Consider the following 18,093-nt stretch of genomic DNA (forward strand, 5'->3'; position numbering starts at 1 on the left):
ATGCACAACTACTCATCAATAAGCCAAACAATGTTACCCATCACAGAAACCAACTATTGCTACCGCAATGTTGTGAATGAGAAGTGCGTTCGTATGTACGCGCTTCTAATTCACCTTCGCTATAACACAACATCTATCAAACCCAAATTCGACATGCAAACTGTTACAGACACACATCATAATATCATCACAAATATATCAAGCCATAAAAATATTATGTTGGAAATAATACTTGGGGGGGGGGTTGAATCAATATTAGCAAATCAATAATTTTTCATTTCCATAATCAGATTCATAAACTCCACTTCAGTTAAGGGAACTTGCGTGTACACACAACTGTGTTTAATGCAACTAGCGAATATCCAACAAACTTATGATTCAATTAATTCATCATATGTTGATCTTTAATTAGTGCATTAGAACTTCATTAACCATATAAATAGTAACCAGGTGCAGTAAAAATAGAACAGATGATCACACACATGAACACCAAGATATAATGTGGAAACCCAATGCGGGACAAAAACCACTTGCTGTTGTCTTCCTTTAATATAAGAAAAACCTGTTTACAATATTGTACTGGAGCAAAATCATACCAGTACATAGGGACCCACTTGTAGAAGGCTACAACCTTCTCTCGTTCTCCAGCTTCTACTAAAAGGGAGCTACAACTCCCTGGCTCTTGTACTAGCCGATATATTTACTAGTACGTAGGCGCCTACCTACTAAAGGCTACAACCTTCACTCGTTTTCCAGCTGCTACTGGGAGGGAGCTACAAGCCCCTAGCTCTCGTACTAGCCGATATGTTTACTAGTACATAGGCGCCAGCCTACAGAAGGCTACGACCTTCTCTCTTCCTCGAGGGACCACGTTTCATAAATTTTCAGACTGGATACACCTTGAACACAACACCACAATTTGAAGGCCACGTTTCATCCAATTTTCATACTGGACCCATCAACACCATTGAATCTCACAATCAATTACCATTGCGTTACAACCATTGCTTTAACCAATCATCAATCTCTGAATTACCCAACAATTGAATCACTGAAGCTCTGTCATCAAAACACAGTCACCAGAACACATAGCAGAACCCAGAAATCTGCAACAATCACTAGAACCAACTACAAATTCAAATATCATATTTCATAATGTATACGCTACTCTGATGAGCCGAACCAGCGTGTATACGCGTTTTTACCAAAGCGAACCTGCGTACAAATCTACAAATACTAACTTAACAACTTCATAGCTATTTTAGAACTCAGTCATACCCAGATCATAACATTTGTAGAATAAAACATGCGTTAATATTCAGATCTAGTCTATCCATGATCAAACCACATAATGATAATACATTCCAAGCCTTAAGATCCTGATCCATCATCCAACATCATCCACATAGGTGCATCCTTTGTTCAGATCAAGCAAAGCATCACAAACCCATAACCTGCATACTAGATCTCACACTTCATTAGATATTCAATACTTGCAAACTTGGCATAATGATCTTCTCCTCCTTTTATAGTTTTAGGCCTTTCTCAATAACATGGACTAAAACCACTTAGGACCAATACCTTGGACCAAATACCTAGGGTCAATACCTCGGACCAGATACCTTGGACCAATACCATGGACTAAATACTACAGACCAAAAAATTAGTTTTCCAACATGTACACGCTTTCCCTCTTGTGAAAGTGCGTGTGTACGTTATACGCTCCTTTTGGTCTGTTAACCCACGTGTATATGCTCCTTTGTCAAGGTGAACCTGTGTATACCTCTCTTTCTTCATTCTTTGTAGTCTGATCATTAATTCTTTGCTATTGACCTGCTGCACTGTGATCTATCATTTGAGTGAGTTGCCATCAAGGACAACACCTGTATCATAATGCCAACAATCTCCCCCTTTGGACTTGATGGCAACAACCACACCAAGTCACTCTCCCCCTTTGACATCAAGGGCAAAGGTCGGACCAAGATATTCTCTCCCTTTGATATACATTATGCTGTCCATACTCCCCCTGAGTACATGCTAAAATCTCTGATTGAGCTCCTCCTTTGTACATGCTAAGATGTACCAATCCGTCCATGCTCTCCCTGAGCACATGCAGAGTCTGCAAAAAAATATTTTTCAAAAGAATAACATGACTCTACAACTCAACTAAGTGAGTATGACCTTCCTATCACCAATGAATCATACATACATCAATCTCCCAACCAAGTGGGGATATACCAAATTTGACTCATCCACCCAACCAAACAAGAAACATTACATCATCCATCCCATGCATAGTGGGGTTAAAAATTAGGTGTTTTTCATGACCTTTACATCAAATGATATACATGAATTTTATAACAATGACCATCAATCTAAACAAGACCATGATAGTCATCAGCAACTATCATACACCATATATGATCTGCACCATAAGCATCTGTCACTAACATCCAGACCTGTAACCTGCAATACCATTCTCTTGGCCAACCAACAATAACATGCCACTCAAGTGATCATCCATGAATTTGATCTGAATACCAACAATGTGACCCCAAGTATCATAGCAAGATGTATCATTTAGCCACATAAGCATCATCACCAAAGACTTTTAACCATAATGCCAACAATGCATTATTCAAAGCATATGCTCCCCTTGAACCTGTTCCATTTGTTCACTGTTAGATCTGATCATGCATATATCAGCAAGAAGTATCAAGGCATCATCATCAATCAGATAAGTTAACTTGTGAGGATCAAAAGCACTTCTAAATAACATCTTATGAGTACCAACACATTTCCACACATCATCAGCAGATTGTAACCATTATCAAATAGAGCAAATAATTGACTGAATCATATCAGACCCTTTTTCCTGAGTCTGTCCTACTGCTTTTCCTCAAACCAACATACATGCGACTGTGTAGCTTCGAACTTGCGTATATACGCAACTTGTCTTCATGAAACTTGCGTATGAGATTTAGAACACTGAAGTTTCACACTTTTAGCTCCCTCTGAGTCTATCATGTCTGTATACTCTGCTATGCCACATCTTTCTGACTATACTTCCTTTTTCTTCCATATATTTGAGTGTGATGATGTTTTCTCCCTTTGGTATGGTGGCCAAATTTTGCTCATGCATTCCTTTGCTATATGTCCAAACTTGTTACAAGCATAACATCTCATATGTTTCATATTCCTTCTATAGCAATCAATGGCTTTGTGACCAAACATATTGCAAGCAAAACAATATCCCTTAAAGTACTTGGAACGTGATGATCTTTCTGTGTGACGGTCTTGAACCATTCTACTTCTGCATCTGGCTGCAACATGTCCAAAATTATGACATATGAAACATTCAACATTATTCATCGGAGGAAATAATCGTCTATTACTTCCATAGTTTGGAGTAAAAGATTTTCTTTGAAGGGTTTCTTTCCTTGGTTGTTGATGGGGTTGACCTCTTATCTCCTTGTTGAGCATTTCAGGTTTTGCATTAGAGTTCCTTGCCTCACCCTGTGAGCTAGATTCACCTTCAACAGATTCATAAAAACCAAGACCAGTTTTGATAGCAGGAGAGCTTTGGCTACTAAGAATATCATCCACAATATTAGTATTGTCTTGAAATCGTAACAGTTTATATTTTTCTTCTAATTTACTTTTTAAGATATTTACCTTAACCTGATGTTGTTCTTCCTTTTCCAGATATTTCTTCTTCAAGATTTCTTCAGCCTTTCTTCCTTCTTCCACTTGTTGCCTTAATTTGAGAATATCATTTTCTTGTTCTTTATCTGCTTGAGGTAGTTCTTCATTCTGCTTATTTTTTAATGATATCACTTCATCCTGCAGCATTTGACGTACTTTGAAGGCACACTCCAGCTGAGCTTTTAATCTGGTAACTTCTTCTTTGAGGGCACACTCCCTTTTGTTAAATAGATCTTGTTGATCTATGATTTTATCTGATGCTTCATTTGCTTGTTCATCATGAGGCCAATTGTCTCTCCTACTGTCACCATTCCTTTGAGCTGTGTTCTTCTTCTGAGGTGCTTTCTTCTTTAGATTCTTTCCCATTGTTTCTACAGATCTCCTTCAAGTGATCAAGCTTCTACCAAAGGACCTGCTATGATACCAATTATTGGAAATAATACTGAGGGGTGGGGGGGGGGTGAATCAATATTAGCAAATCAATAATTTTTCATTTCCATAATCAGATTCATATACGCCACTTCAGTTAAGGGAACTCGCGTGTACATGCAACTGTGTTTAATGCAACTAGCGTATATCCAACAAACTTATGATTCAGTTAATTCATCATATGTTGATCTTTAATTAGTGCATCAGAACTTCATTAACCATATAAATAGTAACCAGGTGCAGTAAAAACAAAACAGATCATCACACACATGAACACCAAGATATAAGGTGGAAACCCAATGCAGGACAAAAACCACCTGCTGCTGTCTTCCTTTAATATAAGAAAAACTTGTTTACAATCTTGTACTGGTGCAAAATTATACCAGTACGTAGGCACCCACCTGCAGAAGGCTACAACCTTCTCTCGTTCTCCAGCTTCTACTGGAAGGGAGTTACAACCCCCTGGCTCTTGTACTAGCTGATATATTTACTAGTACGTAGGCACCAGCCTACTGAAGGCTACAACCTTCACTCGTTTTCCAGCTGCTACTGGAAGGGAGATACAACCCCCTGGCTCTTGTACTGGCTAATATGTTTACCAGTATGTAGGCGTCGGCCTACAGAAGGCTACAACCTTCTCTCTTCCTCCAAGGACCACGTTTCATAAATTTTCAGACTGGATACACTTGGAACACAACACCACAATCTGAAGGCCACATTTCATCCAATTTTCATACTGGACCCATCAACATCATTGAAGCTCACAATCAATCACCACTGCAATACAACCATTGCATTAACCAATCATCAATCTCTGAATCACCCAACAACTGAATCGCTGAAGCTCTGTCATCAAAACATAGTCACCAGAATACAGAGCAGAATCCATAACTCTGCAACAATCACTAGAACCAACTGTAAATTCAGATATCATATTTCATAATGTATACGCTACTATGATGAGCTGAACCAGCGTGTATACGTGCTTTTACCAAAGTGAACCTGCGTACAGATCTGCAAATACTAACTTAACAAATTCAAAACTATTTCTTAACTCAGTCATACCCAAATCATAACATTTGCAGAATAAAACATCGTCAATATTCAGATCTAGTCTATCCATTATCAAACCACATAATGATAATACATTCCAAGCCTTAAGATCCCGATCCATCATCCATCATCATCCACATAGGTGCATCCTTAGTTCAGATCAAACAAAGCATCACAAACCCATAACCTACATACTGGATCTCACACTTCATCAAATATTTAATACTTTCACACTTGGTCTAATGATCTTCTCCTCCTTTTATAGTTTTAGGCCTTTCTCAATACCATGGACTAAAACCACTTAGGACCAATACCTTGGACCAAATACCTAGGGTCAATATCTCGGACCAGATACCTTGGACCAATACCATGGATGAAAATACCATGGACCAAATACCACAGACCAAAAACTTAGTTTTTCAACATGTACGTGCTTTCCCTCTTGTGAAAGTGCATGTGTATGTTATACGCTCCTTTTGGTCTGTTAACCTATGTGTATACGCTCCTTTGTCATGGTTAACCTACGTATACCTCTCTTTCTTCATTCTTTGTAGTATGATCATTAATTCTTTGCTATTGACCTGCTACACTATGATCTGTCATCTGAGTGAGTTGCCATCAAGGACAACGCCTGTATCATAATGCCAACATATTATTCAATATGTCGTCATTTCAGATATATTATATCTGATCCATCTCCATGCTCCCTGGTCCTATTTCAGATCAAGTCATTCATAAATAATCCATTACATGCACACCCTAACAATTGATGTCCATCTCCTTATATAGTATAAGCCTTAGCCAATACCTTATGCCAATCCCTTAGTACTATTGATGGTATTCTTTGACGGGATCAAATATCCATTTTCACGCTCATTTCTATGGGCTAATAACATGGTAAATACCACTAGTGTTCATAATACCATGGTGCAGAAACTGTACGTGACTTCTCTTCATCATACCCATGTATTTACGTGACTTTTCTTCATGGTACCCATGTATACTTCCCTAAACTTTAACTTTATCATCCTTCTATCTCTGAACTAATATTCATGTGTCTATTCTCTTTGTCGTATTGCATAACCATCATGTTGACATCTTTATCAAGTAGGTTTCCATCAAGGACAACACATTAGTCGTAATGTCAACAATATCCCCCTTTGGACTTGATGGAAACCACTTTGGTGTTTGGTCACCATCACCAGTAAATACCTATAAAAGCATTTGTAAGCATACCAAGCTTGTCTCCAAGCATTATTCTACAAACACTAAGCTACTACCCCCATTTTAAATCAAGGGAAAAGGGCTGACCTGCTGAATATAAATAGTGTATACTGACCATGCTCCCCCTAAGCATATCCTGAATCTTCTGTAAAGAAGCACATGACTCTATGGCTCAACCAAATATGGCCTTTCCAATCACCAAGGACTCATACTTACATCAATCACCCAACACAGTGGGGTTACATATTTGATTCAACATTACATCAAATGTCCAAAATGGGATTATATACATAATTGACTTGATCCCCAATAGTCCAAACATGACTGGATATTACAATTATTACATCATGGGTCTTTACATGACCTTTACATTAAGAGACATATATTATATTTATAACCAAAGACAAGGACTTGAACCATGAGGTAACAAAACCATAACAACAACATGCACATCCTCATTATCAATATGCAAGATAAGACAATGTAGCTTCAATATCATCATCTTGTGACCAAATATGCAACATTACCAAATTGTAGTGACATAAGATTATTTCGTAGAGATATGTTATCAACTCATCCCTCATCAAGGTCAACTTTTTCTTTCCTTAACAGTCACAATCCACGTACATCAAAGATATATAGATCTTTTGCAACACAACCACATATCTCTTCATGCATCAACAACATATGTTAGAACCAAGAATATCATCATAAAGTAAGATTGGAAAATGTAGCATCAATCTTTATCAGCATCACCATATGACCAAATCTTTCAAGCATCAAGTAGTTATAGCAGTAGTATATTAATAACCATCCTCTTGTCTTCATGTACCTTGCTTTTTCCTCATGTATGAAGAGTTATAATTCATAGGAAGCAATATCATTCACTTGGATCATGATGTCATCATATGCATCTATCACAGATAAGGAGAACCTTCAACATCAATCAAGTGTATCAAGAAGAACTATCATACCATAGGCAACTCGGGTGATCATCCATAAGATTCCTATCATATATAACATATAATCACCATGTAACATATTGGAGAACCCAGAACAACACTATAGGCATCATCTATAACTGCATTATATGCAACCGATGCAGATATAATGACAACAACACATAAGTATTGAGTGACCACAGAATGTCAATAAGGACCATGGTATGCATATCCTCTTCATGCAACTATAATCAACATCCAAGACTTCATCATCATTAATGACAAAATAGCAGCATATGTGACTTCAACAACATCTACACATCATCATGCAACAAGGAATTCTCAAGAAATCATAATGCCAACAATGCACCATTAGAAGCATAGTAAATGCTCGCCCTGAACCCGTGCCATATATCCATCTTCATCAATCAGTGAAGCCATCAAAATAACTAAAGCAAAAATTTCATATTGCAACAACTCACAAATCATCACAATACAATACTACTTCTAAGTAGTATATGAGCATCAACATACTATAACCACCCAATGTCAGAACTAGAAAGCCAAAGAATAACTAACTGAAGCATATAATAACTTCTCCCTGAGTTTTTTCCATAGTTTCTTCATCTTAGATAAACATATGTAGCTGTCTACACAAAAACTCATGTATATACATGACTGTCCTTTATAAGACCCGCATATAGAAAATAAAATGCTGAACTTTCATAGCCATAGCTCCCCCTGAGCTTGTACTGTATTTTCTAGTTTCAATGTTACTACATCAAATGCACTGTTAGTAATAGAAGCAACATGAATATCAAATCAACATGGAATCATCATCAAGATATACATATGTATAACTCCCCTTGATATCATACATCACTGATCATGAGGACCTAATAATCATCTTCTTCTCCTCATGAGGTCATATACCTCACATCACTTTTGTAGTCACTGTGAGAAGTATTCTTTTAAGAATAATGTACCACATTAGAGATCATCTTCTTTTACTCTGAGTCTGAATCCTCCTCATTCCTGTGAGAATTAAACTCTTTAAACACGTATAATTTGTTTGGATTTATGTATCCTCTTGCTATGAATTTTCTAGTTTCTTCATCCATAACCTTGCATTTGGTTGATGTAAACAAAATTATATTTCCTTTATCCACCATTTGACCTACACTTAGAATATTCTACTTTAGCCCTTGAACTAATAAAGTATCAACTACTCCTCTATGTTTATTAATTCTGGCTCTACCTTTTCCAAAAACTTTTGTTGAATGAATATTTCCAAGAATAACCTTACCATCTTGATTTTTCCTAAGAGACTCCATCTTACTCTTATCTCCAGTCATGTGATGAGAGCATCCGCTATCTATGTACCATTCATCTTCATCTTCAAACGAGCAGAGAGCAAGACCACACCTTATCTGTTCTTCTTCTTTCTGCTTATTATGAGAAATGTTGGTGGATCCATCTTTCTCAAGTCTTTTGACATTATCTGATTGCTTGCCATGTTGTCTTTGGCGATTCATTGATTTGTTCATGCATTCTTTTGCTACATGCCCAAATTTGTTACAAGCATAACATCTTATATGACTAGAAAAGGGAGTAGAGGAATCATAATATTTCTGTCTCATATTCCTTCTATTGCAATCAATAGCTTTGTGACCAAATATGTTGCAAGAAAAACAATATCCCTTAAAGAAACCTGAGTACCTGGGAGCTGATGATCTTCCAGTGAAGCAACTATTTGCTTGAGATTGAAACAATTTGCTTCTGCAATTGGCTGCAACATGTCCATGATTATGACATATAAAACATTCAACATTATTGATCAAAGGAGAGAATTGATTAAAGTCTCTATTATTGGATGTTGATCTGGTTAACTTCATATCTCTTTGACAGGAATTTCAAATTTCATAATGTTATCTTTCAAGATCCTTCTACAAGCCTATGAACTAGATTCTCTTTTTATAGTTTCATGAAAACCAAGACCGTATTTAATGGCGAGAGACCTTTGACTACTAAGAATATTGTCTAAAATCTTAGTACTATCTTGAAATCTCAAATGTTTATCCTTTTCTTCTAATTTACCTTTTATAATGTTTACCTCAACCTCCATTCTTTGGTATTGCTCTTCCTTTTCTAGATATTGCTTTTTCATTCCTTCTTCAACCTTTCTTCCTTCTTCCACTTTCTCCTTTAATTTGAGAATCTCTTCCTTCAACACATTCTCCCGTTCTTCAAATGCTTGAATTAGTTCTTCATTTCACTTGTTTGATTTTTCAAGATCTTCCCTTAGAGAGACGATCTCAACTTCAAGACCTTCACAATATTGTTTAGATTCTACAACAACATTTACTGATTTAATATGATCCCTGTTATCATATGCCTGCAACTTATCTTTAATATTAATAATATTTTTCAAAGCAAGATCAAGTTTTCTTCTAAGATCAAAAATCATTTTTAACCTGTCTTCTTCTGAATCAGTAACTCCATCTGACATAACAAAGGTTGTTTTATCATCATGTTCATCTTTTGACACATTAGAAATAAGATTACCTGATAGTTCTTTTGATGAACAACCTTCCTTTGGTTTTTCTTCATGGATTTCTTGTATCTTATCCCATACTTCCTTTGTAGTTTCATAATGCATAACCCTATTTAATGCTGAATCAGGTATGCTATTAATGATGTCACTTAATGCCTTACTATTCTTTTGCACTTCTTCGACTGATGGAGGAATTTTGGTGAAGCCATTTCATACTAAATACCAAACATCAAGGTTCATTAGATTAGACTTCATCTTTTCTTTCCATTGTTGATAATTATCATTGCTTAGCATAGGTACACCTTCATTGTCCATTGTTTCTGACTTGCCTTGTTCTTCTGCTTTTAGGGCCATCATTTTTGAATTTGTTTTCTCTTTATAATGCTTACTTTCACTTTTACCCATGAGTGCAAGTTTAATTGATTCACTGTCATCTTCACTATCATCATTATTACATAGAAAAGGAAATGGACGACAATCAGAACAAAAACCCATACCTAATAATTCTTTGTTACTGTCTTCTTCATTCTTGATCAATAGAAAGCTGGGTGCTCCCAAAACTAAATATTTGCTGACATCTCTAACTATTACTGCATCTGATATATCATTATCACTACCATAATTTTCTGAATCCTTCCTTTGAGCTATCTTTTTTTTCCCATCATCTTGATCCACTCCAAGTGGTTAAGTTTCAATTGAAGTGACCTGCTCTAATACCAATTGTTGGGAAAAATACTAAGGGGGGGGGGGGGGGGGGGGGGGGAATCAATATTTTAAAACTCACTTAATCCTTTCAATTTCTTATTCATATTTCTATGTTCTACCATCATTATGTAAACCAACGTATGTACGTGACTATGATGAAGGAAAACCGCGTATATCTAGTTAACTAACTTTTTAGATATTTCATCATTTGTTCTACTTTAACCAGTGTATCATTACTTCATTAGCCTTTAATTTAACAATAATCATGAGCAGTAAAAATATAATAAACCATCACACATAAGAAACACATCAACATATGAGGACACCAAGATTTTTAGGTGGAAACTCAATGTGGGGGAAAACCACCGCCGCTGTCATCTCTGTCTTCATATTTTATTATAAAAGAAAACATCTTACAATCTTGTACTAGCACAAATTCATACCAGTATGCTAGCACCCACCTGCATAAGTCTACAACCTTCTCTCATTCTCTACACCTACTGGAAGGGAGCTCGAACCCCTTGATCATACTTTCTAGCTACCACTGGAAGGAAGCTTCAACTTCCTTACTAGAATCTCCAAGCCTCAAAAACTCTGTGGACCATGTTTCATAATATTTCATACTGGATCCAAGTGACTCACAAAACCAAACCTGTAGGCCACTTTTCATCATATTTTCAGACTGGACCCACTACCATCATTTAAGCCCAATACCAAATAATAATTATGAAACCAATCACTATATCAAATAACTCAATCACTGAACCAAATGAAGAATCAAAGCAATCACTGAATATTAATCAATCAATAAAACTAGATTAAACTAAACTAGGATAGATCATCAATGCATAACTACTCATCAATAAGCCAAACACTGTTACCCATCACAGAAACCAATTGCTGCTACTGCAAACCCTGATCAACCATATGTCAGAATATATACACTACTGTTATGAGTCATACCGGGTATATACACATTTCTCCTTAAGAGGACCTGCGTACAGATCTCAAAATACTAAACAACTGAGTCTAAATCACTGTCACACTGAATCAATCATTGAATCACATACTGAACCCATCACATATCACTGAACCAGATACAAATCATCACACAATAACATCATCTCTAGTTAACATATCATTCCATAAACAATTCAACCCAACCAGAACTATCAAACACAAATTATCATGAAAGAGACATCATTGACAGACAACAACAAACATAACATAAGTTATTAGACATCAATAACAACTCATACTGCAAAACCCTAGCATATGTACATGACTCTTATAAAGCACTTTTGTGTATGTACATGTTTCTCATTCACGACACTTGCATATAGATATGTCTATCCTGTAGAAAATATACATGACTACCCAGAAGTAGATCTACGTATGTATGCAACTTCTTAATGTAAAACCCGTGTACAGATCTGTAATCACTGAAACATACCTTCGTTGTAACACAACATCTGTTAAACACAAATCTCAACATGCAAATTATTACAGACACACATCATAATGTCATCACATATCTATCAAACCATAAAAATATTATTCAATATGTGATCATTTCAGATCTATTAGATCTTATCCATTTCCATGCTCCCTGGTGCACTCCTATTTCATATCATGTCATTCATAAATAATCCATTACATGCACACCCTAACACTTGATCTCCATCTCCTTATATAGTATAATCCTTAGCCAATACCTTAGGTTAATCCCTTAGTATTGCTGATGGTATTCTTTGACGAGATCAAATATCCATTGTCGCGCTCATTACTATGGGCCAATACTATGGTAAAGACCCCTGGTATTCATAATACCATGGTGTGGAAACTGTACACGACTTCTCTTCATCATACCCGCGTATGTACGTGACTTTTCTTCACAGTACTCGCATATACTTCCCTAAACTTTACCTTTATCGTCCTTCTGTCTCTCAACTGATATTCCAGTGTCCATTCTCTCTATCTTACTCCATAACCATGATGTTGACATCTTTATCAAGTAGGTTTCCATCAAGGAAAACTCATTAGTCATAATTCCAACATTTTTTGCTGAAATAGTGCATTTCACCTATGTTGTTGCACCTTATTTTTACTCTCTACACACTTAGAGGAAAAGTGCTTTGCATTAACACAAAAAAAACATATGATTGGATGCATACCTTTTCCTTTATTTATGGAAGTTTTTTTGTCTCCTTAGTGCTGCGTTAACTTCTCTACTACTGGAGTTGTAATATTCCAACTAGGAAATAACAATGCAATTCAAAGACATGCACTAAGCTAAAATAATAAAATTTTAAAAGAGGCATGCACAAGCAGTAACTCAATAAACTTGGCAAGGAAACTAATCCGTTTTATTAATTTTTGGAATCTGAGTACATAATATAACAAGAGAGATAGAACCTAAGCTTACTACAACAAGCAATACAAAACCCATGTGAGAAAATGATGGTTCAAGTGCTAGAAATTCCTCCCTTATTATTTTCAGAGTGCCTAGAAAATACTGCTGCTGCTGTTGAATAAGAATTGGAGTTTATACCCTCAAAAATGCTCAAACAAATATGTAAAAATAACCTCGACCTCTACACACAAATCCCATAAAAACCCAGAAAGAGTTTGGTCTAATTCTTACTCACCCAAATGACCCTAAAAAGTGCGAATGCCTCTTCTTGCTAGACTTTGCGCATTGTTGAAAATGTTCTACTCATATCTACCCCAAATCCATTGCCAGAATGCCACCAAAACCCACATAATTTTTCCTTTGGAAGTTGGCTTTCTCTCTAGCCCAAAATCTCTCAAAAAATAGCTACCCTTCTCTTCTGCACAAGCTTCAGCTAGTCAGCCCTATGCACTTCAAAATGAGAGAAATTTGGCCCAGGAGATTCCCTCAATATCATCCCCACAAATCACCGCAAAACTCTGGCCTCAACTATGTCAAATGACTCCACAAAAGTTTAAAACCTCACACCAATTGTAGCTTCTCCAAATGAGTAGTCAGAACTGCCTTCTGCATCCTATCTACTCACATAACTGAGTGAATACCTCTACAATATGCTTAAGAGAAGCCCTGAATTGGACTTCAAATTCCCTCACTAAGGAGACACTCGAAGTTCTTCAAAATGGGGGTGGAATTTCCGCTTAGAATTTGTGTGTTAAGAAACACTTCCCTTCTTGTGCTCAATAGCTCCAACAGAGTTTTATTTATATAGAAAGATAGAAAAAAGACCCAAAATGAGAGCCTCGTGATATTTACAAGTGCTGGCCTCTACTCCCTTGGTGGGCCTTTAATTCCACTAGCTCACACCCTCTTCTCTCTTTCCTCTCTCCTCTAGTGCGAATTTCCTTCAAGTGGTTTGAACCCCCTCTTGTGGCCCCCACATTCCACCAACGATTCAATTTCTCTCCTCTCTCCTTAGTGGGCATAGCATTTTACCTCCAAAAACCAAAGTGGGGTCTACCCAACCCACTTTTCCTAAGTCTTCTAATCACCAAAATCTTCTCCTATGTCAAATTACAAAAAACGAAAATATACTTAGCAAAATTATATAGTGGGGATATCATAATAATGTTATCGAGTATTTCTTTCACAAAGTTGGTTGGTCCCTTTAATGTTGTTTCTTAGTCACTTTCACCTTCAAATATTGTCTCGACCTGAGGGGGAATATGGTTAATGTGAATCTGTTCCAAAACTTGAAAATTCTAAAACCTGGTCAATTGCTCCTTTAATGTTCTATTCTCTACCTCTAGCTCTAGATTGACGACCTGAGATTCTTGATCTCCTCAAGGGATGTTATGAGCTGCCTTTTCAAATAAATATTTTCTTCAAGATCTTCCAACTCAATAGAGGAGCTACTAGATTCACCACTAGTGTCTATTTCACTTACATCTTGTTCAAGAATTTGTTTCCTTGCTAACTCTAGGGATTCTTCTACTGACACATGAGATATCCTATCTTATTCTCTACCAGAGGTGCACCCATTGACTTCTTGATTATTATCTAAATATGTTATTGCTATCAATATAGTTCCTTCTTGATTACTACTAGATGATCAACTCTCACTTTCACTAGTACTTGCAATTGAGCAACTTGAAGATAAATGGCCTATTGTTCTACAATAACAACAAAACAACAACTTAATTGTAGATTGCATATCCTCTAAATCCTTTGTATTTTGATCAACGACTTGGCCTCTTAATACAAGTGAATTGTAGAAATTAATGTGTAGATTCAATACTTCTCATGAAATTTACTAAATCACAAGACTTGAAGCTACTCTTCTAATTTGCGAAAGTTAATTCACCATCTAGAACACAAATCATAGACATGAAAAAGGAAACACTAGACATGCACAAAAATTTATCTAGGGGAAATCAATTGCTCAAACCCCTTACTATCTATATTGCACTAATCAAAGAATAGAGATGAAATACATATGCTTGCTCAAGCCTGAGCACACCCTACAAGTGTATAGTCTATCCCTCTGCCTGCCTAATTGACTCTGGCCAACACTTCGCCAATTTTCACGCCCTCCAAGATCCTATTTCCTCAAGCTATTCCCTTGGGAAATTGACCCCTATTATTTAGGAATTTCCCACTATTCAATTGCGCAATTCCATTGGGTCCTTCCTCTGAATACATGCACCAACTGTACACATTAGAATATGCCACAACAAATAGTACGCTACCTTGGAATCTCCATCTCACCTGGGTAACTCGAATTATTTGCATAAAACAACTATTTTGGACTGATTGATCACTGACTGTGGTTGAAGTTCCACTTCCAAAACTTGACCTCCACTAGTTCTTCTGACAGTTAGAATTAGTTAAACTGACAATAACTCAAATTAATTAAAACAAATGGCTACAAATTAGCAATCAAACATACTAAAATGAACTGAAGCTTCCCCGAATCGAATTAACTGAGTTAACTAAGTGGAAAGTACCATGTCACCTTAGTTAACTACCTCCAATATTTCTGATGAAATAGAAATTCAAATTTTCTCTAGTTTGACCAAGGCAAAGTTAAACTAAGATTTTATTGCTGCATTTTCAACACTTCCTTTCAGAAAGAATGAGATTATCAACCACCCTTATCCTGCACCTATGGAAATTGAACTTCCCTCTTAACAAGGCCTTTGTCAAAATATCATCATCTTGTTCCTTTGTCGGAATGTACCGCAACAACATAATCTGCCTCTACACACAATCCCGTAGATGGTGATATCGTATATCAATATACTTGGATCGATCATGAAAAACAAGATTCTCCGATCGTTTGATGCAACTCTGATTATCACAGTAAATCATAGTAGGATCCATCATCTCACTAAACAAGCCAACACGTATCTTTCTCATCCAGATAGCCTCACATTTTCCTTGATGTGCAACCATGTATTATGCTTCTGCCAAGCTATGTGCTACAAATATTTTCTTCCTGTTGTACCAAGAAATTGTTGTGGAACCAAAATTGAAAATTCCACCTAATGTACTCTTCCAGTCTGATGGAATTCCCGCCCAATCTACATCTGTGAAGCCACACAACTTCACTCCCTCTGTCTGTCTATACCATAATCCAAATTGGGTAGTTCCTTTGGGCTACCGTAGAACATTCTTAGCTGCCCTCCAAAATAGTTTGGTTGGCCTAACCATAGCTTGACTCAGTTGGTTGACTGCAAAACACATGTATAGTTGTGTGTTCACAAGATACATGAGTGAACCCACCAACTGTTAGTAAACAATCACATCCACTTCCTCACATGAAGTGGCATCCTCTTTCCTCCAGTTGGTCGCTAGAGGAGTCTCCATGGCTTTTCACTTGTCCATGTAGAACCTCTGAAGTATCTCATTTGCATACTTTCCCTGAGAGACAAACAACTCCCCATCACCTTGTCATGCTTCCAATATGAGGAAGTAGTGCAAGAGACCGGTGTCCTTCATCTCAAACTCTCTTCCAAGTTCCTCCTTGCAAGATCTGATTAGATGCTCATCACCAGTCAAAACCAAGTCATCAACATATAAAACAATAATAAAAAATTTACCTTCTACCAAAATATGATAGAGGTTTTCATCTACTTCACTTTTGATGAAGCCCAAACCGGTGAGATAACTATCGATCCTGGTGTACCAAGCACGAGGTGCTTGCATGAGACCATACAATGATTGCTTGAGTCTGCACACATGATCGAGTGCTAAAAAATATGCTCAAAAATGAAAGTTGTCAGATTGATGCAAAACCTAAACGACCGCGTAGATGTCGTCATCCTGAACCCGGCACAACTCCTTTCGCAGAAAACGTATTTCGTATGCTCCTAGAAATGAGTTATGATCGATTTGGAAAACAAGCAAATTTTGGCAAAAAATTGTGCAAGTTTCCCAGTCAACAGTCCGTACAGCTGACTAGCTGACTGTGCAAGGTTAATTGGGCTTCAAGAGCCAATCATTGTGTGACAAGTGTCAAATCTTCATTGGTGCGGTGTTGGCAATTTCGTATTGGGTGATGGTGTTGGTTATGTGGACCAACCGAAGGACGCTATGTGGACCAGCATGAGCCTGCCATGTGGCACCTCGGTGGCCACTAAAATTTGGGTAAGGTCAGATAATATACCTCCACCAGAATCGAACCAAAGACCTCTGCTATACCAACCGCAACATATACCAACATACCACTGTATGACTTATTAAAACTATGGCAAAAAACCATATATAACGTTTAAGGCACATGTAACAGGGGGTGGGGACCGTGGTTAACCCCCGACCTCGATCCACAGACCATGGTTAGGGGCTAACCATGACCCCAAACATTTGTGTTAACATCGCCGCACCCACGCCATGTGACAAGCCAACATAACCGTGACATTAACTGCAACTGCCTTACCGCTTGCCAAGACTGCACCCAAACACCGTCGCTTGACCTCCACCATGTGAACACCCCATATAAACTATGGCTTTGAAACTACCGATCTCATAAATATTAGCGTTAACCGCCACCTCCCACCGTGCCATGTGACCGCGAGTACCTAAACCGCCAGGGAAGATCGCTAGTGGAGGAGGGTGGAGGGGGCTAGCCCCAGGTCTTATGGGACCCCACATGACTAGGTGTGTGCACCGAATTGGAGTCTTAATGGCCAACTTATTGGTCCTACAAATTCGCCTGCTGAGCCGGAATCATGCCAGGTTTGGAGGGTAGTGTCCGTGTTTGGGGCACCCATGCTAGGTTTGGGCTGAATTGTGGGGAGTTTAGCTGTAAAATTTGGGAAAAGAGAGAAAGCTCATAACTTTCTCATTTTTTGGTCTTTCTGGGAGCAAAAAGAGGCTAGACAAGGGTTTTTGATAGCTATGAAGATGTTGGAGCAAGTTTTGAAGCCATTTGATCATTTTAACTCATTGTAATCACCTTTTTTTGAACATAATGAAAGAGGGCCAAGCATTGGAAGCTGGATCAGGTGATGTACCCCAGGAGGGGTGAACTC

The sequence above is a fragment of the Pinus tabuliformis genome, chromosome 1_2, assembly GCF_031772625.1.
Source record: "Pinus tabuliformis cultivar Carrire ecotype Pingquan chromosome 1_2, CPIR1, whole genome shotgun sequence".
NCBI lineage: Eukaryota > Viridiplantae > Streptophyta > Pinopsida > Pinales > Pinaceae > Pinus > Pinus tabuliformis.